Below are 22,824 nucleotides of genomic sequence, written 5' to 3'. Positions count from 1 at the left end.
CTCCCTCCGTCACTGACACTGACTGTATTTCATTTGTTTCAGCACGAAACACACCTAAAGAAGAGAAGAGAGACAGATTAAGGCTTAAGTTGGTTTACAAAGCCTGAAATCTGTAATAGATTGAGCTGTTTGAATATGAACTGAAGAACATCCAGAGATGCAAAAGCAAATAAATACATGACGATAATTACTATCGTAATTACTATTACGATAATTCTGCTGGATATATTCAATAGATTTTTTTGAGAAAATGCTGGGAAGTATGTGCATTTGTAATCTTTGAAATTACAATACTGAAAATCACCAAAAACACACCAGATATTTGAAAGCGGTTCAATTGAGGCTTTGGATTTCTGAGTGACAGAAATTTGTAGTCACAATAGAAGGCCTGGAAATTTCCACTTAAAATTCCGATTAAACACAGAGACCTGGATTCACAGTAAGTAAATCTCATGATATTTATTACCCTGAAACAAAGAAAATAAACCATAAAAATGTTTTTTTTTTTTTTTTTTTACTTACCCATCAAACTCCAGCAACACAAACAGAATAAAAAAAACATCTGAAAAATGTTGTTCAGTTCTTCATCGAAACATTTGATCCGTTTGATAAGACTGTCTTGCTAAAACCCTCAACCTACTTCTTTGACCCTCCTACTTTACACACACATGCTCTGAACATGTTTTTTACACACACACAGACACACACACATACATGTATAGAATGCTCATATGAATTCATAATGGTACAATTGTTTCCTATTAATTTTTTTTTTAAACATATAGTTGTGTTGAATATGTAAAAGTAGAAGAATAGTGTTTGAAATTGAGCCTAACCCCTAGTGATTTAAAAATGTTTGTATATATTCAGTTTATTCAGTTGTGTGGAAAAAAGTACAAAGGTAAAAACCAACTGCCATCTCACAGCACCAGTTTTACTAAGTTCAGATTTGAGTCATACCTGAAACCTCTGCAGTCTTTTTTTTTTTTTCTTCAGAAATGTTGTTTGGTGGACAATATTTTTTATGAGTGACAATGAGTATTTATAGCATGTGTGTTTGTAGGTAAAGGGCCTCTTCCTGCTTCTATGCACAGCTCAGACTCTTTAATCTACTGAAGCACTGAACAAAGATGAGGAACTATCATTGACAAACACAAGTAGGTATCGCTTCTGACCAGAAACCTCTCAGTAGGAGGGGCTTGTGCTCCAAGTGGGAGGGGCTACAGTAGCCGCAAGTAGGCGGAAACCTTCAAACGGTTAACTACTTAGATGCGGTGATAGAAAGACATGACAATTTATGGCAGAAAATAGCAACTCTAAAGGGAAAAAAATGAAAACTTCATGTCAAGACTGTTTTTGTTGTTTTGTTGTGTCATGTTCTTTACTGGTCCAACTGGAAACAATGCCGCCATGATGCAAAACCCCCTCATAGAAGAAGAAAGCTGTTGTGTTTACAACTGTGACAATAAGTGCTTTTTGCTGGATTTACAAAAGTGTGTGAAGTGACTCTTCAAAAGACCACCAAGAGTTTTGCTTGAGACACACAGTCTAAACAAAAAGAGATAGTTTAACTTGTTTGGTAATGGGATGTGGAAAGAAGAGTCTTCCAACTGACCTCTTACAGTAGGTGTTTTAGAAACAGTTCTTTTTGGAGACAGATATGTTCTTGAATAAATGATCTATGGTTGCATTCAGTGTGGGCCCTTTAAATGCAAATGAGCTGCTGTGCTATCCTAAGAGGGCGGAGCTTCAAGAGCAGAAGGCAAGCCTACAATGTTTAGCCAAAAAAGCATAACAGCTAATGCTAACGCTCCGCCCCCGGCGGTACGCAGGGAATGAGACCAGAGGCTGTTTTTTTTAAATGGAAGTCAATGGATGAGAGGCTTCACTATGCTGATTAAACAGCGTTTGTGGGGAAATAGCATTTAATTAATCGACAGCCTGTTCGCTAATCTTCAGCATGTTTTACACTAAACAATACTTTAGTTGGGAACTATATGTAGATTTTAGCTTAATAAAAATTTATTTTTTAAGAGAAGGCAGACTAGGGAATGTTGTGACTGATGTCACTGCCATCCCATACGGAAATGTAATATATGTACATGTATGAAATTTACATATATAAAATATATCCACATATACAGTGAAAACATATATGAAACCTATTCGAAAATGGACCAATTTCATATATTGACATAAAACTAGCCCATATAAATATATATGTTAATGTATGTATAAAACAGTCTTATATACATATATGACATATTTCTTTGTATAAATGTTCAATATACAAATTACACATATATGTATAGCATATTGCTTACAATTATAAGTTCACTAAGTTCAATCTACATAATTACCAAAAAATAATAATAATTATACAGACACATGCACACACTTTGACCAATTACATACCTCTGAGATTGCTCAAATACTCCAAGTAGAAGCATCCATGCCATGGCAGTGGGGCTGTTTGCATGACCACAACACATTTTTTGGCACATAAATTCCTGAGCCCGGGTGAATTTCAAGCTGTGAGGAAAGGCAAACATAAATTAATATTAAAGTTATATTAATAAATAGAACATTGCTTTAACAAAAAGTGTTTAGGGGGCCTGATACAATTTAGCTTTGCATCACATATTTTCTATACTATTACTACTATTATGCGAGGACTTCAGAAGATGCAACATCTGGATCAACACGCACATTCGCAAATTTCTATATATACTATTTATTGTTAATATGTAATTTATTTTTCCAGGAGCTCTTTGTTTCTACCTTCAATTAAATTGCTAACAGTGATTGTAAATTAATTGCCTAAATTATTACATTATTAGCTAACTGCATTCTCCAAATTGTAATGTTGACATGCATTCTCTGTAAAGCTGCTTTGAAACGATATGTACTGTGAAAAGCGCTATACAAATAAATGTGAATTGAATTGAATTATTACAGGGTATATACAGGAATCATGGAGTTAAATTTAATACCTTTTAAGACCTTTTTTAAGACTTTTTCCATAGATTTTAAGACCTCATCGCCACTTCAAGTTTAACCGGTTACATCAGCGACACTTTAACTTAAATGTACTATATATTGATTGTAAGATAGCACAACTAAACAGTCTTAGTTTGTGATAACTCCTTATCAATGCAACATAATTCAGAAGGGTGGGAACAAAGTACAAGAGAATTAATTGAGTGACTAACCCAATGCAAGGTTTATTAGAAAGAGAAACCAGAAACAAGAATTAGACCAATAAAACAATTGACAAAACTTAATGAAGAGGGAAAATAAAGCTCTCTGAGCATTTGCGCGATAGAGACCTGCATTTTGCGTCCCATAGCGGCTTTGTGGCTAGCACTTAGCATGTGGGACTGGACAGCATTGATCCTCATCGAGGCTACGCTAATTGCCTTCCGACACACAGAGCAGTATGCCTCACAGTTATTCCCAGAGACAGCCCTCACCCATGGTTCCAACTAGGGGTGCAACGGTTCAGTTTTTATCACGGTTTTAGGGTCACTGTTAGGGTACGGTTCGGTATGTGCTATGTTCAGGGAAAAAAGGACTATGGTCAAATAAAAATGAAGAAAATAAAAATCAAACTGCAAGCAACAGCACAAATAAATACAATAGAGCAAAGATACAAAGGTTTTAGGTTTTTCTGGTATCAGTAGTTTTCAGGTATACAGAAACTGAATGAAGTAACGTTAGCTATTAAAACAACACTGCATAATGTTCACAAAATTAATCATTATTAATTATTAATTAAGTTACAAAAGCTATTTCATCAAGAGCAGTGAGTGATTTCCTTGTCTTTTGTTGTTTGATTAACATTAAAAACACAGACCACAGGAATGCAAGGGCTGCTGTCTCTTTAAGATATAATGCATGGATCAGTACACTGACACTGAACACATGCGTTCTTTCTCGAGTGTATAAGTTCACTTAATAACCGACTATGTTTGCTAGGATACTCGCCAAGACAGGCATGTTGACAATTTTTGTGTGAATTTATCCATTCAAGTGCAAGACTTGAAAGAGAACTCAATGTTTGCACACTGTCTTTCACGCCTTGCGCTCGAATGTTTAAATTAGCCAGGCTTAAATGAGTTTAGTTTAAAGGCAGATAGCAATGTGTTCTGTTCAGGTCTCACCTGTGCTCACGCGCTATCAACACTCGGATGATGACGGCGTAAATGACTGCTCATATAGAGCATACAGCACTCGCATTGAACAAAGTTTAGAGGAAGCCAGAATGCGTATCCATCGACAGAAAGATACATTAGCCTAACTCTGTCTGTTTTATTTATTTTCAACAAACCATATTATAGATGCGTATGCGTTGTCAGATATGAGATGAACCGAGGTGCAAGTGTGTGCCGAAACATGTGTGGAGAACGGCACGGTTGGATTTTTTTACTGAGAACTGTTATACCCCTAGTTCCAACTCCTTATCCTCCAACCATTTGCACGAAAACTTCTATTTTCCCATTAGCCAATGATGTTGCTTAACAACCGAGCGAGAAAGGACCTGTGCTATCAGTCAGTCAGTGAGCGCGGTAACAGATGACATCAAATCTAGCGGGATTCTATAAATAAACTACACAGAATCACAATATTCGCCTACGCAATGATTAAATTCAGGTAAACTTTAGCATACAACCTCTTTGGACAAATATACATAATGAAGATGATACAAAATGTAATACCTTGGAAAATGGCTTTTAAGACTTTTTAATACTTTTTAAGGGCCTTAATTTTCTCTAAATTGATTTATTAACTTTTAATACTTCTTAAGACCCCACGGACACCCTGTATTAATAAATAATAATAATAATAATAATAATAATTCTACTTAACAAGATATGAAGTTAACTATCCGCTTCCGCCAGAACAACTTCCGTATTCTTAAAAAGCTTGGCCTGCATCTTCTTTTGCTCAGAAGTTTTGGACTGGACTGATGTTGAGTCCTCATTGGTTTTTCTAGGGTGTCTCTGTGGGGAAAAAAGGGGAATACAAAATGTAGAATCTAAAGCAAAAGTTACAACTAGGGCTATGACAACTAGGGCTATGATATTTTTTAAACGCCCCTGGTTTCACAGACAAGGCTTAAGCTAGCCCTAGACTAAAATGCATGTTTGAGCTGTTTTAACTGAAAGAAACTTGTACTGATATATCTTAAATCATGTCTAAGCCATTGTTCCGTCTCAAGATGCACACAAGTAATTTTTTTTTTTTTTCTAGTGTACGTTTATAAAAGCTACTTAAATATTCTAATTGAACTAAGGCCTAATCCTGGCTTAGGCCTGTCTGTGAAACCGGGCCATAGTGCAGTTAACAGTCATGCACTTTCATTTCTCCACTACATGTGTCTGACAGCTAAAATATTACTTTTTAAACATATTATTCTCACATAAACATTTAAAGATCATAGAATTATGCACTTTAGTGTAATAATCTACTCGTAGTTAACGTTAACGTTGTCGCCTTTGGCTTGCTTAGTTGGGGACACTTGACATTTGACTTGACATTTGATATTCAACAGTGCTTTAATCTGCCTGCATTGACACTATTCTTTTAAGAGCTGCTGTGCAGCCAAATAATGTACCAGTTATCAATGTAAAGCTGCTTTGACACAATCTATATTGTAAAAAGCGCTATATAAATAGAGGTAAAAAAAAAAAAAAAAGTAATGTTAAATAACAACAACAACAAAATTAATTTAAACCATACAAAATGATTAAATAAGTAGGCTAATTTAATTAAAATTATTTGAAGTTGGGTTAGATCTTTATTTTCATTGCATTTGTTTTTTTTACAACAGTTTTTGTGAGATAGTTAAGATAAGGTAAAATAAATATGTAAAATAAATCAAGTTTTTAAAAAATTGTGCTAATTCTAAAATGGGATAGAAATTGAAATGAAATGTAGATTGTGTAGACTTGTTAAAAGTTCAGTCTGTTCAAATAATGAAAACATAAGGAATTAATAAGGAAAACAAGCATGTAAAATGTTTGTATGTATGTTGTTTAAATAAATTGGCATATATTGGCATATATAAATTAAACATATATCTGTGACGTATGGTCATAACATATAATATTATATAAACAAAAATCATATATATATCAGTAATTCAGGCAAAAGGAGCCCCGACTAAGTATTGAGTGCTGTACATGCTCATACTTTTCATGTTCATACTTTTCAGTTGGCCAAGATTTCTAAAAATCCTTTCTGTGTATTGGTCTTAAGTAATATTCTAATTTTCTGAGATACTGAATTTGGGATTTCCTTAGTTGTCAGTTATAATCATCAAAATTAAAAGAAAAACATTTGAAATATATCAGTATGTGTGTAATGAATGAATATAATATACAAGTTTCACTTTTTGAATGGAATTAGTGAAATAAATCAACTTTTTGATGATATTCTAATTATATGAACAGCACCTGTATAGTCTGTTCACACCTACAGTGAAGTATAATATTATTTGTGATTGTGACCACTAGAGGCGTTCTTGTACACAAGCTGGTTTGACAATCGCTAATAAACGAGAAGAAGAAGAAGACGAACCTTTGAAGAGAGGGCGGAATGTGACTTATATGGTTAATAAAATTCAGACAGCAATAAACCAAGTTGATGATTGGGCTAAGAGATGGGGATTCAGATTATCGGTAGAAAAGACACAGGTTATATGTTTCTCTAAAAAGAAGCATATTCCAGTAGAGTTGACATTATATGGCCAACCTTTAAAGCAGGTGACTGAAATCAAGTTCTTGGGTGTATGGTTGGATGAGAAATTAACATTCGGTATTCATATAGAGAAGCTACTGACCAAATGTAAGAAAACAATAAATATAATGAGATGTCTAGTAGGATGTGAGTGGGGTGCAAGCTTTAACTCACTAAGAAACACATATTGTGCCCTTATAAGATCTGCAATAGACTATGGTTGCATAGCATATGGGTCAGCATGTGAAACACTTTTAAAGAAAATTGATGCTGTACAAACTCAGGCACTTAGAATATGTTGTGGGGCGTTTAAAACATCCCCAGCTGCAGCGCTGCAAGTGGAAGTGGGTGAAATGCCTTTAGCAGTGAGACGTCAAACGTTGTCTATTGTATACTGGGCAACACTGAAAGGGCATAAGGAATCACACCCTACTAGATATGTATTTCATGAGTGCTGGGAACATACTCAAGGAAATAATTGCAGTATAGGATGGATAGGTACGCAATTAGCCCAATCAATGGGAATGGATCAGAGCAATTATAGCCAAACTGTGTCATTGCCTGCTATTCCTCCATGGATGTTTCCAATGCCCTATATAGACATTCAGTTACACAAAGAAATTAAGGAGAATGAGAAAATATCAGAAGAATATGTTGTTTGGCAATACATGGTAAAGAAGTATAGAGATATAATACATATTTTTACTGACGGATCAAAAGATCCAATCTCAGGCAAAACTGGAGCAGCTGTATTTATTCCAAAATATCAGAATACCATCAAAAAGAGAACTAAAGATCATTTATCAGTATTCACTGTTGAATTAGTTGCAATTCTCCTTGCTTTACAGTGGGTGGAGGAAATGAATATTGAGATAGCAGTTATATGTACTGATTCTATGGCAGCCCTGGAAAGTTTACAATCTGGACATTCTGATAGTAGACAAGATATTGTATTTGAAATTTTACAGTCATTATACAGGCTAAATAAAAAAGGAAATGACATTAGATTTCTTTGGGTTCCGGCACATGTAGGGGTGGAGGGCAATGAGGTGGTAGATATTCTGGCAAAGAACTCACTTAAAAGCAGAAATGTAGAGATTCACATTTATATAAATCAGAATCAAAAACATGTATTCGTAAGGCGGCACATGACATCTAGCAGAAGCGTTGGGAAAGAGGGATGAAGGGGAGACACCTGTTTCAGATTCAGAAAAAAGTGGGAAAAGGAGATTGGAATTCAATATTAAGAAGGAAAGAATCATCATTAATTTTTAGACTTCGCATAGGACACACAGGGTTAAATTATAGTTTACATAAAATCAATAAAAATCATACAGTGAAGTGCAATAAGTGTAATGAACCAGAAACAGTTGAACATGTTCTCATAAATTGCATAGCATATAAAAATAAAAGACAAGAGTTAAAGGATAAGATGAAGGAAATGGAGCATAATACAATATCATTGGAAAATACTATTATCTTTTGTTTGTTTGTTTGCTTTTTTCATTTCCCATCGATGCTCCACACTCCAGTTCAGTTGGTGGCGGTAATGCACCGAAAGCTGGTCTGTCAACCGCCAATAAATTAAGAAGAAGAAGATGAAGAAGAAGTGAAAACGAAACTTTTGGTGTAATGCAGATTAAGTTACCTTTTTAATGTACCTGCATCATAGAGTGTAAAAAAAGGATCTGCATTTTTTGTTTTTTTTTTATTTGTGTGTATGTGAAAATGAAGTTTCGATTAATTTTGTTCTTGCTGTTATTGTTTGTATTTAACCCTGGTAAGACATTTATATGTTACAATCTCTCTGCCTGCTAACAATTAAAACTCAATAGTTACGCAGTTTGATTTCAGCTCTAATCGCTTTGCTACAGTTTGATATTTGACTCGACCACTGTAAGACATTTAAATAATAAAAGTGGTTTATTTTGTTTTTAAAGTCTTGTAGATATGAGGTGGCGAGGTGGGCCTTTTACCCCACAGACACGGTGTAAAACCAGCATGAGGCAAATATCATCAAATATTAGATCAAATTAGCAAAGAATAAACTTTGCGCTGATGCCTACGATCGCGTAAAGGATCAGACAAATTTCCATGTGCAAGTGGATGTTTTGGAAAGTTTTTGTGGCATCTAGTGTTTTAGAGGAAAATAAAATCCAAGGTGCCTTTCCCCCCATGGAGCCTTTATGCCCGTTGTACCCTACTGAAAATAAAAACAATGCTTTGTGATTAAAAGCACAATTTTCTTTGTGTGTGTGTGTGTGTGTGTGTGTGTGTGTGTCTTGTATGATATTCATTAAGATGTTCAGGATCCTCCATGAGACTCGTGTATGTTTATTTGATGAGTGAATGTTGCTGTTTGTTTGCATGTTACATTATAAATACAGACAGATTTCTCTACTCACAATTCTTTATGATCTGTAGAAGAAACATTTCACAGCACTTTCCTGTTGTTTAGTTTTGTTTGGCTCATGATTAACTTCATTTCTTTTTCAGGTATTTTTGATGATGATATTGTCAGTGTGTCAGTGATGGAGGGAGATCCAGTCACACTACACACTGGTGTTCACACACACGAACAAGAAGAGATTAAATGGTATTTTAATGAAATTCGAATAGCTGAAATCAGTGGAGATCTCAGTGACATCTGTACAGATGTTCAGTGTAATGAAGGTACTGAGAGATTCAGAGACAGACTGAAGCTGGATCATCAGACTGGATCTCTGACCATCACAGACACCAGAACCACAGATTCTGGACTCTATGAGCTAAAACTCATCAGCAGCAGCATCAGCGAAAAGATCTTCAATGTTACTGTTCATGGTGAGTCATTTAATGAATGTTTAAAAGCAGGTTTAAATTACATTGTTAGATTTTTCTGCAGTAACATTCAAAGGTGTTCTTATCGCTTAGGCCCTGTTTACACCTGGTATTAAGATGCATTTTGGTCGATCAGATGACAAGTAGACGAGGGAGACACATTTCCATTTACAACTTTTTTAATCTGTCTCTTTTGTCCACTTTCAACCACTTCTGTCCTGATTTCTTCAAGGGGAGGGTTTATGGGCAGGTAAATGTATATGTTGTTTTTCAGATCTTTCGGTCTAATGGACAGAATCAGCTTGCGCAATTTACATTGGAAAACACAGAAAAACAGAGAGCAGCAGCTTTCGTTTCTGCTCTGATAGCCACGAGACCGCGCTGAACGCTGTTAGTTTGTGTTAGAAATCAGGAATGGTGAGAGAACATTGTGCTTGGTACATTTTTCGTCTTCAAACTAAACTTGGTTTTTCAGCCGACAAAGTTTAAATCCTGTTGGGCTAGCGCACTTCCCATAATGTTAACGCGTTAGGTCAGTTGGCGGAGAGTAGACAGTCTTTTGTGGATGTTCGAATGCAATCGTCCACATTCGCGTCTACACTATGAAAACAATCCGGTCGAATGCATTTTCGACTAACCCTGGAAGTGGTCGAAAGTGGACAAGCTCGTTTTAGACCCATATTACGACCCTTTTTTGGCTATTAAAAATCAAGGGAATAAGAAGAGGAACATTTAGGCCTGTCGTGACAATTGTCACCATTAAACACTGAAAACGTATGAGAGAAGCAGGAGATGTGAAGTGAGTGAACTTATGTTTATTTTTAAACAGACTGTGATAAGCTATTCACAAGGAAAATATAATAAAGAATTTTTATTTACAAGCCAGAAAGCAGAAAGAAAACAATTTCCACAAAGAAAAAAAATTTTTTTTTACAGTATTTAGGAACAAAGGGAACTGGACCGTGGCAAATAAAAACTAAGAAAAAGTCTCTCTAACCCATTTACAACTAAACCTAACTAATACAAAAGAAAATAAAGAAAAATCTTCAACATCCAAGACGATGTATCTTGTAGCTAACAAAACAAAAATACAGGCAGTGGCACAAATCCCTAAACCTAGTAGTAGCGGGAAGTTCGGATAATTTTATTGACTCTGATATTTGAATCTCATTCAGCAAAGTAAATAAACCCTTTTAAGTCATTTTTAAGTAATTTCATCATGAAATCAAAATTGAACCCATTTGCTTTGTTAGCGCATATTACTAGTCTTGTGGTGAACAATTAATCTGTGCAAGTTACAGAAAAAAAATAGTTTGTTGTGGTAATCTTTAATCAAATTTACTTCCGGTCTGGAATGGCGTTCCTTCTCTGATGATGTCAGTTTGACGGCTTGGGTTGAAAACGCTTAAACCACTCTCCTCCTGCTATGAGCGAGAGATGGAGAGGAGGAGTGCTAAAGTAAAACTCTGCCCTCTATTAAATATTCCGTTTCACTTGGAAATACGTCACAACACTGGAAAAAAGTCGTTTGCAACTTCCGGTTCATGGGGACTTTAAAATGTTACATGTTAAATTCCCAAACACATGCTACTTACGAAAACATTTATCACATTTGTAATAAAAAATAAACTATAGGCTAATGCGGCCAAGAAGGCCAAATTATGAGTAAGCAATTGATTAATTGCTTTAGCAGGGTCTTCAGGCTATGCAGTCTGTTAGTTAACGATCATCACGTCTGTTCCCTCAGAAAGATTAGTTCACCTCTCGTGTCTTCGGGATCGAGTCATTAGTTCCCTCAGTGTCTGAACTGGGCCGTGACAGCCCCATATGCAAGGACTCAGACCAGAAGATTCGAGAGATGATCTAATCATTTCTGTATCTGCATTCAGCCTATGGGGCTGGGATTTGATGAACAAACAACTCGAACCCAAAGACTCAAACCCGAAGAGGTGAACTAATCATTTCTGTTTCCTGTACAGAACCTATGGGATGTTGCGCATGCGCGTTCAACACAAAATGAAGGAATCACTGTCTGAGACAGCTCGTTGTTCCCAAGTCGTATTAAAGATTCGTTCAAAATGAACGACACATCACTAAAACCTAGTGTGTTTAAACAAAAATCCCTTCTTCTCTGTCCAGTTCAACACAACTTTGAGAAGCATTTTAAAGCTTTCAGAAACTCAAAAGGAAAAAACAAAACAAAAGTGGAAAACAGGGATAAAAAGAAAACAAAATTACAGCTCAAGTTCATACAAAGGCCGGCTGCCTTTACTGCACTGGTGTTTCCCTTAGCTATATAGCATCTCCGGACGTCCACCAGCGAGACAATTGGAGAACAACCCCTTCACGTTAGCACACTCAAAGCACTCATCCCGAATGATTGACAGCTGAGGCAACCACTCAGTGCGTCACCTACAAAAGTAAAAAAGCGAGACAGCGGCAGAAGAAAAGACATGGAAGAGAAAATACAAAAACACCCAAACCACAAATCAATGTCACATAGGGATGTAACAACCACGTTTACACCTGTATTTAGTGTCATCCACTTGTGATCCCATCGACCAAAATGCTTCTAACATTGCCTTATTCTATTTTAATGCAGTAAACACTTAATCTCTTTGAAACACATTTACTGTTAAAGGATTTAATGTAAAAACAAAATTAATATGTGTGCAAAAAATAAATGTTGCTTTTCAAAGAGCATGAGAAATTGTTCTCATATCCATAGTGCTTTCATTTTTTTGTTGTTTTGTTTTTTGTTTTCAAAATATCCTTCATTCAGCTGTTGGTTTGTGTTTCAGGTTTTCCTGCTACAGAACCAGATAAAAAGTCAGTGCAGAAGGGAAAATCTCTCACTTTAGATCCTGATGAAATAAGAAACCCAAATGATGTGATGACGTGGTATTTTAATGATATTCCCATCGCTGAAATCACTGGATATCAGAGTAAGGTCTGTGAAGATGATCGGTGTAAAGAGAGATTCAGAGACAGACTGGAGGTGAATTATGAGACTGGATCTCTGACCATCGCAAACACCAGAAACACAGATGCTGGAGTTTATCAAGTAAAGATCAACAGCATCAGTCTTCGTCGCATCAACAGTGGCGTCGTTTTGAAGCGCTTCGGCGTTACTGTTAGTGAGTATAATTTAGTTCCCTTGAGCAATTTTAAATTATAGTTCTTTTTTATCTATCTATCATGTAAAGTTTTTACTGTGGGCTATTAAAAAATGAACTTTTCAGCATTAAACTATAATTGATAACATCTCCATCATCTTCACATGCACATCAAGATACATGACACAACAAACACATGCTGTTAACAAGTCTGAATTTATTAATATGAAAAATGCATAAAATTAGTTTTTCTGTGAACATTGATGTTTCCTTTTGAGCTAACAGTGCTGTGATGCTGTTTTAGCTGCTGTTACTTTTTTTTTTTTTTTTTTTTAAAGATTCTGCCATTTATTAATCAATGTCATACAATTGCTGACCAAAGTACAAAAGTGTAAATATCAGACAAAGATATTAGAAGTTGGTTATCAGTGGCTCTCTCTAGTAATAATGACTGTCTTTATCTGTTTCAGATTCAGGTCTGTCTTCAGGTGCTGTACCAGGAATAGTTGCTTGTTGCATGTTGCTGCTGCTGTTGTGATTTTCTATCGCAATCATCAAGCAAGAAGATGAGGTGAGTATTACCCCGCTAGAAATTTTACGTTCCCAGAACGTTCTCAATGTCCCCACTGGTGTTAAGGACGTTGCCTAGTAATGTTCCCAGTATGCTCTGAGACGGTCACGACGTGGAGTTCTTTTAAGGGTTGGGGGACGTTATTTGGTGGACCTTCACAGAACATTCAGGACATTCTCTGAGAATATTTAGGGAACCATATTTTATTTGGAAATGTGATGTTCCCAGAACGTTCTCAGAACATCCCTGCTGCCCCTGTCAAAAAATTTAATTGACAATTAGACCTAAATTGACTAACAAAAGCAGCTGTTCAAACAAAAACTAAAATGAAGGTAAAAAAAAAAAATCCTTTTTTTTTTCTTTAGTCTTACAAAAAATGCTCTTTACAGGTATTTCCTGGATTATTATGAAACCTTATTTCTTCAGTTATTAACCTTATTTCTGTAGTCATGGATGCGATCGTCAGCGTTTGAATGTTTATTTTTTCTGTTATGTCTTCCCCTAGAGATTTATAATAAAATATATTTTTGCAACGTATTTCTTTGATCGCCCATTCTTGTTGCAGTTATGAACCGAACTTAACATCTTCAGACATTTTGTCTAACTTCTCCTCAGTAGAATTTTTAAAAAACTCCTGCAAAGCCATTTTCCCCTCACAAAGCCAAACCCAAAAGTGTTTAATTAAATACATTCTAATTTCTCATAATCAGAGGCTTTTCCCACTACCAAAAAAAAAAAAAAAATTCTAACTCAACCCTAGATTTGCTTCCACCAAGAGCTGAGTTCCTTTAAGCCCTTATATACCGACAGCACTAATACCTCTCAGATAACCAGAGAGATACAGTAGTACGGCAGTGCCCTCAGCCCAGCATCAGCACAAAAATAACTATAAAAATTAAACTAAAATAAAAAAAGTCAACGCAAAAAGCATTGCTACAACCTACTTGGGAAAAGACACCTTTTATGAGAAACAAACCTCGCTACAATAAACGATTTAAAATACTTAACGGCCCAGAGAATAAATAAACAACACTGCACAAAGCGATCTCACTTCTCGTTACGGATCCACAAGATTAACTCATTAAACATTATAAATTCAAACTGATAGAGAAGTTACTTACCAAATCTTTCTCTCCTTTTAACAACATAATGTGACAAACTTGTTAAACACGGCAGTGAATCATCAAACGTTTGCAAGCCACAAACTGAGAGCGCTAACAAACAGTCCAGAGCGCACACAGGTGATTCTAATTAGAGTCAAGTTCAGTGCGCATAACTAACTAAATTTTGAATGGACGAGCCCCCAATTTTGTTATAGTTCGGCTCATGACTGCAACAAAAATAGGCGATCACAAAGAAATGCGTTGCGTATAATAAAATATATTTTATTATAAATCTCTAGGGGAAGACATAACAGGAAAAAATAAAATAAACATTCAAACGCCGACGATCGCATCCATGACCACAAAACTAAATAGCGAGGATCTGGTGGTGTAGAAGTTCCCAAACCAAGGACACCTGCCACTTGTGTCCATTCCTGCAAGAACAAAAACAGAACAACTCCACACACACTCCTAGTTAGCAAACAGACAGACATTTAAATATTCGCAGCCAGGTGTTTCTAATTACAAGTGGACATCCAAAGATGACGAACAAAAACAAGAGAAAAACACGGCAAGACCGTGACACTAAAGTACATTTGATATAACAAAAATTGTGAAAAAAAAAAATCTGATCAGATGAATTTGGTTGCTTATTTATAATGATTTCATCATCATACAGTGGCCTTGTTCACTGATCTCTGTCATTATGCAGAAATTATTCAGAGGGGATCATGTAGACTCTCATAGACATCAAGATTCAGCATCTGAACCTCAACAATGGTGACAATTTTCAGATAAACAGATCAACTCTGAGCATCACAAGACAAGCTACTAAATCACAAAAAAAGATTTTTGTTAATTTTCATCATTGTTGAGGTTCATGTGCTGTTTCATGATGTCTGTGTGACTCTAAAAGACAATGCTCAAAACTCTGTCTGTATAATGAATTTCAAAATGAGAACATTTGACTGTCATAAAAAAGACATAAATAATGCAAAACTAACACACAGACACTGGTGAGAATCAGTGAATCAGGACACTCCATGATGATTGAATCACCATCATTAAATAACCAAATTAATCTGATCAGAATTCCTCTTGCAATTTTTGCTGTAACAATCGTGAGAAACATTAAAGGTGCTATATGTAAGATTTTGTCAGTTGGCGGAAAACTAGTTATAATTAATTATAAATATTTGGATCAGTTAATAAAATTAACTTAATGTAATAAAATTAATATTACAATAAATTAACCTGTTTGGCCAATAAACACACAGTGTTAATTGTTTAAGTAATGTTCATTTCCAGGTTATGGGAAAGAACAATCTTGTGTACAGTACTACTCAGAGCATGTAGTCGGCATAATTAGGGACTCCAGTATATGAGCATGAAACACAGGCAACTTTACGTGTGACATGAACAAGACCTTATTAACTAGACTAAACACTTAACTACTCTAACATTCACACACATGCATGCATAGTTTATCAAGGGAAAGAGATGGCTGAAGCAGAATACAGGAAAGCAAGAAGTTACAGCATTGTTTGAAATTCAGCAGATCAACAGCCTTGAGCAAACCGTCAGTTTAGTTTTAACAGGCTTTAAAAGGGGTAAGGATACTTAATGTATCAAATAATATGTATCAAATAAATACCCATTTGAATTAAAACTGTTCTGATGCAATTTGTGGAGGCTCCCGTTGAATCTTTGCTGATATTGTCTTGATGAAAGAGAACCAGTTGGATTCAGAGGATCTTTGGTGAATGGAAGGTCTAGGCCAAAGCCTGGCACAAGCTTGGGGTTCCTTAGAAGCTTCTTAGCATCATCTTCACATCAGCATTTTTCAGTTAAGGAAAAGAGAGAGTGTGATCAGTGATTTTAAAGGGTGAAGATGTCACACCCTCTTAAGCTGACTGAGCCAATAAGGAGTTTTCCCTTGGGAGGGAAACTTTTACGAGTCTTTGTTCTGTAGCAAGATATTAGCATAAGACATTGGATTGGATGTTTGAGAGAAGAACCTTCTAGATTCTTCTAGATAACTATAAATTTGCAACTCTGAAACATTAATACCAAAATAGTTCAAAAGAGAGAATTAATACATAGAATAAACCCTACAAAAGGAAAATCATGAGAGGGGAAAATAGGATACACGTTTATACATTTCTCATGCGGTTATATATAGAATATATAGGTTTAAGAGGGTTTATTTGTCCTTCTCAGAAAGAATGAAGTCAGAGTCACAAATTCCTGACTGTCATAAAAAAGTTCTTATCAGTTTTCCTGTGTCCTGTAACAGGACACCTAGTTTTGTCTGTGTTAAGCTTAATTTGGGATGCTAGTTACAGTTTAGGGGGATGGGTTCAGAGAACTTTGAGAAAGTGGGTTTCTGGATTATTCATTAAATATAATGAATAATTGTGTGTCTGATTGGTCCAGATGCTACAGCTGCTCTCTTACTGTTTTATTTTATAAGAAAGAACAGTGGGATTAAAATAATATATTTATTTATCATAGTTGTTATGACCCTGGTCTATGGTCAGGGTGTAACATAAATATAGGCTGTGAGTTTGAACAGTTATCATTTTTTATCAAAATGGAAGCAGATCATCACATGTGAGGCAGTGCCAGAACAATAAATATTAAATTAACTCTCAAATAATCTTAATAATAAAAAAATAAAAAGTGCAACTTTATATAGAGAGAAAGGAAGAGTTACCAACTGTCTTATTAAAGCTCACCAATACAATAGTTCAAAACTCACAATAAGCCACAATATAAAGTGACAATCACTATTAGAAACACCCAAATTCTTCCAAAATGTGGTATTTAAATCTTAAAGCTTCAGACAATATGGCATGCAAACATTTTATATTACTATAGTACAGAAGAGGAAACTGTGATTCAGTTTATCAGACAGAAGATGAACCATCTTGTCACTTAGAGGTGTTGTAGGGTTGTTTCTGATGTGTGAGATCTAAAAGACCCTTTTGTCCAGTCCAGTGCTGCGTTTATCATCTTTATTTATCACAAAGCTCGATGATATCATTTTAAACTCAGTTTTCATGCTCAAACACACAGTAATCCCACAAGCTTGCTTCCTCCTGCACATGTCCTGACATGTCAAAAAATGTTCTTCTTCCCTCCATTACACACCTGACTTCTCTTACTCTCTGGCAGTGTTGCCAGATCTCGCGAGACAAATAAGCAACCAGGCCTGTGAGAACAAGCCCAAAACAAGCGACTTTTTCTACGGAGCCCCCCTAGGGGGGCTACTGTGTGCACGGTTTTACAATCCGTGGGGACGGATTTTAAACTGTGGGTACAGATTGTCAATTTACATCCATGTGGACAGATTGGTAAACTGTGCGCAGTTTTACAAAACTGCACACACGGTACAGTTTATTTATTTTTCTCCCCCCTGAGCTTCAGGACAATGACCACAAGAGGGAGTTAAACCACCTTTTAATATTATTTGACATTAGAAAACTGATGGGATATCAAATATAGACTGTATTTGTAAGCGACTTTACAGAAAAACAAGCCCAAAGTCGCTTATAAAAAGCGGACTTGGCAACACTGCTCTCTGGCTTTCTATGACATTCAACGGCTTTTACACAATGTGTTTAATATTTAAGGAAATAAAACTACTATATAATCTGCAAACACTTAAAGAAATACTCAATTCCTGGTCTCTAGTTTTGTGTGTGTATCTGAATCATCAGTCCTGTTCTTCTCTTTTACCATCTGTGAATCTGTATATTCTTACAGGTGAATCAGGAGGATTTGTTTCTCTAATCAGAATGATGCCCATGTGAGGACTCCTGCCCATGAGACTGTGACATACTGTTTAACACTATCGATGGGACGTCCTCTAATCAGACTGAGGCTGCCAGTGAGACACCAATATAACATCATTTATTACATTGACACTTTCATTAAAAGAGACAGTGAAGAGGCAGTGGAAAATGAGATCTGAAACTCACAGAGAAATATTGTTATGATACCAAGATTTCACTTTTCAGTAGCAATACCAGTCAAATTTCACCTCCACACTAATTTCAACACCACAACAACTAATTTGATATTCATTATTAGTCTTTAACATAATAAATCATGTTGCCTAAATATTTTTCAATTATATTAACATTTCTTAAAACGAGGAACAAAGAAGCACTCTACAAGCAATAGTTCTTGACTTTTTTCAAAGCAGATGTTGGGAGCCTGTTTTTATTTACCGAAGAACCTTTTTTAAATTTTTTTTCTAAAGTTGCTGCAGAAACTTCAACATTGTCAAAAGGATCCCCGTTCACATTGATTTGCGAAAACGACTAAAAACATATTTTGCTGCCAGGCCAGTAATTGGCGATGGCAGTGGCGAGCGGTGGCTTTTTTTTTTTTAACCAATTATGCTGGGTGGCACCGATCAGATACGTCAGATGGGTTTATAATAAGCGAGACGCTAATGTTCGCTCTAGACAGTGTTAGCTGCTCAGGTGTTTACTCTCATGACACATAGCAACACAGCTAAAGTTTTCCTAATATGTTTGATCTTTTATGGAATGTAGCCTACATTTACCTGTTGATGCCTTCACAAGCACCCGTAAAAGCTGTTGAGTTGTGTTTGAGTTGAGTCAGGCATGACACAAGAAAGGGCTGTTTGCAAAATATGCTTTATTTTTGTAATTCGGTTAGGTGGCACCAATGTCGCAGAAACTACATGCTTAACATTTAAGCGCATCGTCTGAGGACACACATCAGAGATGACAGACACACCATGGTAGATGTCAATTTAAATGTATGCCAGGTGTGTTTTTTTATTAAGAATTTTAAAAATAAGTATAATATTAGTAACCTATTATAAATAAAGTATAAGTAAAACATAATTAAAATAAATGTAAGTATTATTAAAAAAAAAAAGTATTCTTTTAAAAATAAGTTGAAATAATCATAGATGCAAACTCCTCACCTTTCAGTGACAACTCACCTTTTTGAGATCAGAATAGGTCACTTATGGGATTTGCATAGATCCAATGAGAAAGTGTTTTTATGGGGGGGGGGGGGGGGGGGGGGGGGGGGTCCTTACAAGGGTGCTTGGTTGTTTCAATGAGTACTGTACATTAGTTTTTAAAGTAAGAGTAAAGGAACAATGTCTTTAATGTTTTACTAATGTCTAACTTTTACTAACGTTTATATAATGTCTTTTATGTATTTGGGGTCTGAGATGTGGGAATGATAAAGAGAGAGAGGGCAAACAGTTTGCAGTTTAGCTCAGTATTGCCGTCTAATCACCCAATATTGTCTTAAATATCCTGCATTACAGTTTTAAATAAATTAAAAATCCCTTAAAGTAACTACAAATGAGCATGTAAAGCAAATTAAAAAAAAAAAAAAAAAAAATCATATCGTGCAAAGCATGCCCCCACCCCACGCAATGTTCTCACCTTTTTTCCCTCTTACCTGTTTGCATCCCTGAATAATACAAATGGATGACTTTAACAGACACATAGACTATCGATTGACAGCTTCGGATAGTTACAGTAGGTCTGTATTTAACAAGTTTATACGTTTTTCGTTAAAAATAAAATTCCCTATGGAAAAAAATGAAATAAATAGTTTCATTCATGACTTTTTTAACTTGATTTGGTCTATTTAGTTTTGTATCAAATACAATGTGATTTTCGTTGATCGAGATCTATAACAACAGACCGTAGGCGCCAAAGCTGCCGTGGATCTGCTTACATGAACTCTCATCAAGTTTTAGATTCAAAGAAAATTACCATCTTCTGGCAAACAAATAAATGACAGAGAGTTACATAGGTATTACCAACATTTTATCATGTAAGCTTTATGGTACACCTCAAACAAGGGAATTTATTGTAATTTAGTGTTCATGTTAATTAGCAAGTCCACAAGTCATTTCATTTAAAAGAGTGGCCAAAATGCACGAAGTTTTTGTATCCGAAAGTTCTAAATCTGAGTATGTTGTATAACCTGCTTTCTGGAAAACCCTGCTCTTCACAGTGTAGCATGTACACAAATATGTATTTTTTTTTCAAGGCAGCTGTGAGTCAAACAATAAGTATTCAGGTATTGAATTAAGTCTGTACTGCTGATACTGTAGGTGTTGTTACTGGTATGATTCCTGTTACTGGAAAACACTGATATTGTTATGTTGCAAATGTACCTAAGCCTTTTAACTATTTTAACCAGCAAGGTGCCTTTGGTCAACCATCTTCATCAAGAAAAAAAACCCAAAACAAAACTATGAACTGTTGTAAAGTTGTTACTTAGTGTTAAGCTAATGAAAATACTTCATGTGATTGTCAGGAGAAATGTTACAGCACGATTTCCACACTAACGGTTGAAACACTTGTCAAACATAGCATTAAGTCAAACATGTTTGTGAACAAAACATTTGTGATATTTAAGTGTTGATCAGTTTATTAGTAAACATTGTTTTAATATGCTAGAAGACAAACCAAGTAAGAAAAATAATCTTGTTTTAAGAAAAGCATGTTTTTTTTTTGTTGTTGTTGCAGTTTTTTTTCAGTGTAAAAGTGTATTTTTGTATGTTTTCTCTCCACTAGTCTGGAACAACAACAAAATTTATAAAAAGCCAAATAGCCCAAATCTCAAAATGGACCAATGCATTAAAAAATGCCTGTAGTGTCTTGCCTTAAATCATTTGCAGTTGAGGGTACTGTGCTTCTGATTTTTGTTGTTATCTGAATACTTTGTTTTTGCTTTAAAATCTAATAATAAACCATTTGTAATGAAGAAATGTTGTATGTGGTGCTTTGGCAGGGCTCAGCCAATGCTCTTTAAATTCCTAATATTGTCTTGCCCTTTAGAAACCCCTCTAGAGGAACTCAAAGTAGAGGGCCACACTGGCCAGAATATTACATTAGACAGGCTGAGAACAGTTAAAATTGAACTTTACACTTTATTTATCACACAAAGTAGAATTCTGAGGTACATTTACAACAGCCATAATAGGCAGGTGTGCTACCACAGCTAAAACACAACATGGAGGAGAGAAACGAGTGGACTGATCATTTTACCACATCACACTGAAATTTAAATTCAGAAGTACTTCATTCTTAAGAAAATTTTCATTTTAAGGAAAACAGTAAGACAACAGTGGACGCATAACTGGGAAACAATGAGAGTCTGAAATTATCGGACAAATATTACTGAATGAGTAAACATCTTTAGATTAACAAATTACTACAATAGATTGTTGACATTTCTATTCAAGATTAGAGTGTATATCCATGCCTGCATGTATGATCTCCCCCGAACACATTAAAATGATTGACCTAACTACATATGAGTGCTTTGGAGATGGTTTGTCTTTTCTTGTAGGCTGAGCACCTGGTATCTGCTTCATTTAACTACTCACTGAACTCTAAAGGTCTTTCCTCATTTATAAACTCCAGCTTACCATATAGTTTTCCTATATGTCTTTGGTAATCTTTTTTGCTTTTTTTTTTTTTTTTTGCTAAAAGTATTAGATCGGATTACAGCTAAATATGTTTTAACATATATTTATATGTTTTTTTTTTTTTTTTTAATATTGAGAGCAAAGTCACCGTCTTCTCTCAAGATCCATAAAGGTACTAAAAACATTTAAAACAGTTCATGTGACAACAGTGGTTCAACCATATTATAAAGCGATGAGAATACTTTTTGTGTGCCAAAAACACGATTTCAAAACACTGCTTCATGAAGCTTCGAAGCTTTATAAATCTTTTGTCACGAATCAGTGGTTCAGAGCGCCAAAGTCACGTGATTTCAGCAGTTTGATAGGAGAGCAGAAACGCACAGATCTTTATCCTGTCCATTTATTCAATGTTGATTACGAGAACTGATTATTTGCTTCTAATCTACCCAGACCTTAAAGGTGCCCTAGAACACTATTTCACAAGATGTAATATAAATCTAAGGTGTCCCCAGAATGTGTCTGTGAAGTTTTAGCTCAAAATACCCCATAGATTTTTTATTATACCATGTTTTAACTGCCTGTTTTGGGGTGTGATTAAAAACCTTTAAATGCTCGAGCTCCCTGCTGCCAAGCTCGCGACTCCAAATAAACATTGCATAAACACTAGAATTAGTTCACACAGCTAATATAACTCTCAAAATGGATCTTTACAAAGTGTTCGTGATGCAGCATATCAGATCACGTAAGTATGGCTTGTATTTTGTGAATGTTTACATTTGATTCTGAATGAGTTTGATAATGCTGCGTGGCTAACAGGGCTAAAGCTACACTGTTGGAGAGATTTATAAAGAATGAAGATGCTTTATGAATTATACAGACTGCACGCGTTTAAAGATGAAAATAATGACATGGCTCTGGTCTCCATGAATACAGTAAGAAACAATGGTAACTTTAACCACATTTAACAGTACATTAGCAACATGCTAACGAAACAATGATCAACGATATTCGCTTCACCTGTAATTGGTC

At 35.5% G+C, this 22,824-nt stretch overlaps 1 protein-coding gene across 2 annotated transcripts in view; it reads left to right on the top strand.

Moving 5' to 3' along the window:
- LOC127519786 (carcinoembryonic antigen-related cell adhesion molecule 1-like) overlaps positions 1 to 22,824 on the top strand; it is a 265,873-nt gene that overhangs the window by 55,858 nt on the left and 187,191 nt on the right. The window contains exon 7 of one of the 2 annotated variants that reach the window (XM_051907365.1): positions 19,133 to 21,132. The exons of the other annotated variant lie outside the window; for it this stretch is intronic. The gene's annotated coding sequence lies outside the window, so the exon portion shown is untranslated. Of the gene's footprint in view, positions 1 to 19,132; positions 21,133 to 22,824 lie in introns of those variants that run through there. 2 annotated transcript variants of the gene reach the window in all.

This window comes from Ctenopharyngodon idella, chromosome 10 (assembly GCF_019924925.1).
Source record: "Ctenopharyngodon idella isolate HZGC_01 chromosome 10, HZGC01, whole genome shotgun sequence".
In the NCBI taxonomy this organism is placed as follows: domain Eukaryota; kingdom Metazoa; phylum Chordata; class Actinopteri; order Cypriniformes; family Xenocyprididae; genus Ctenopharyngodon; species Ctenopharyngodon idella.
Note: the sequence above shows the minus strand (reverse complement) of the source record. Positions and strands in the feature narration are given on the sequence as shown.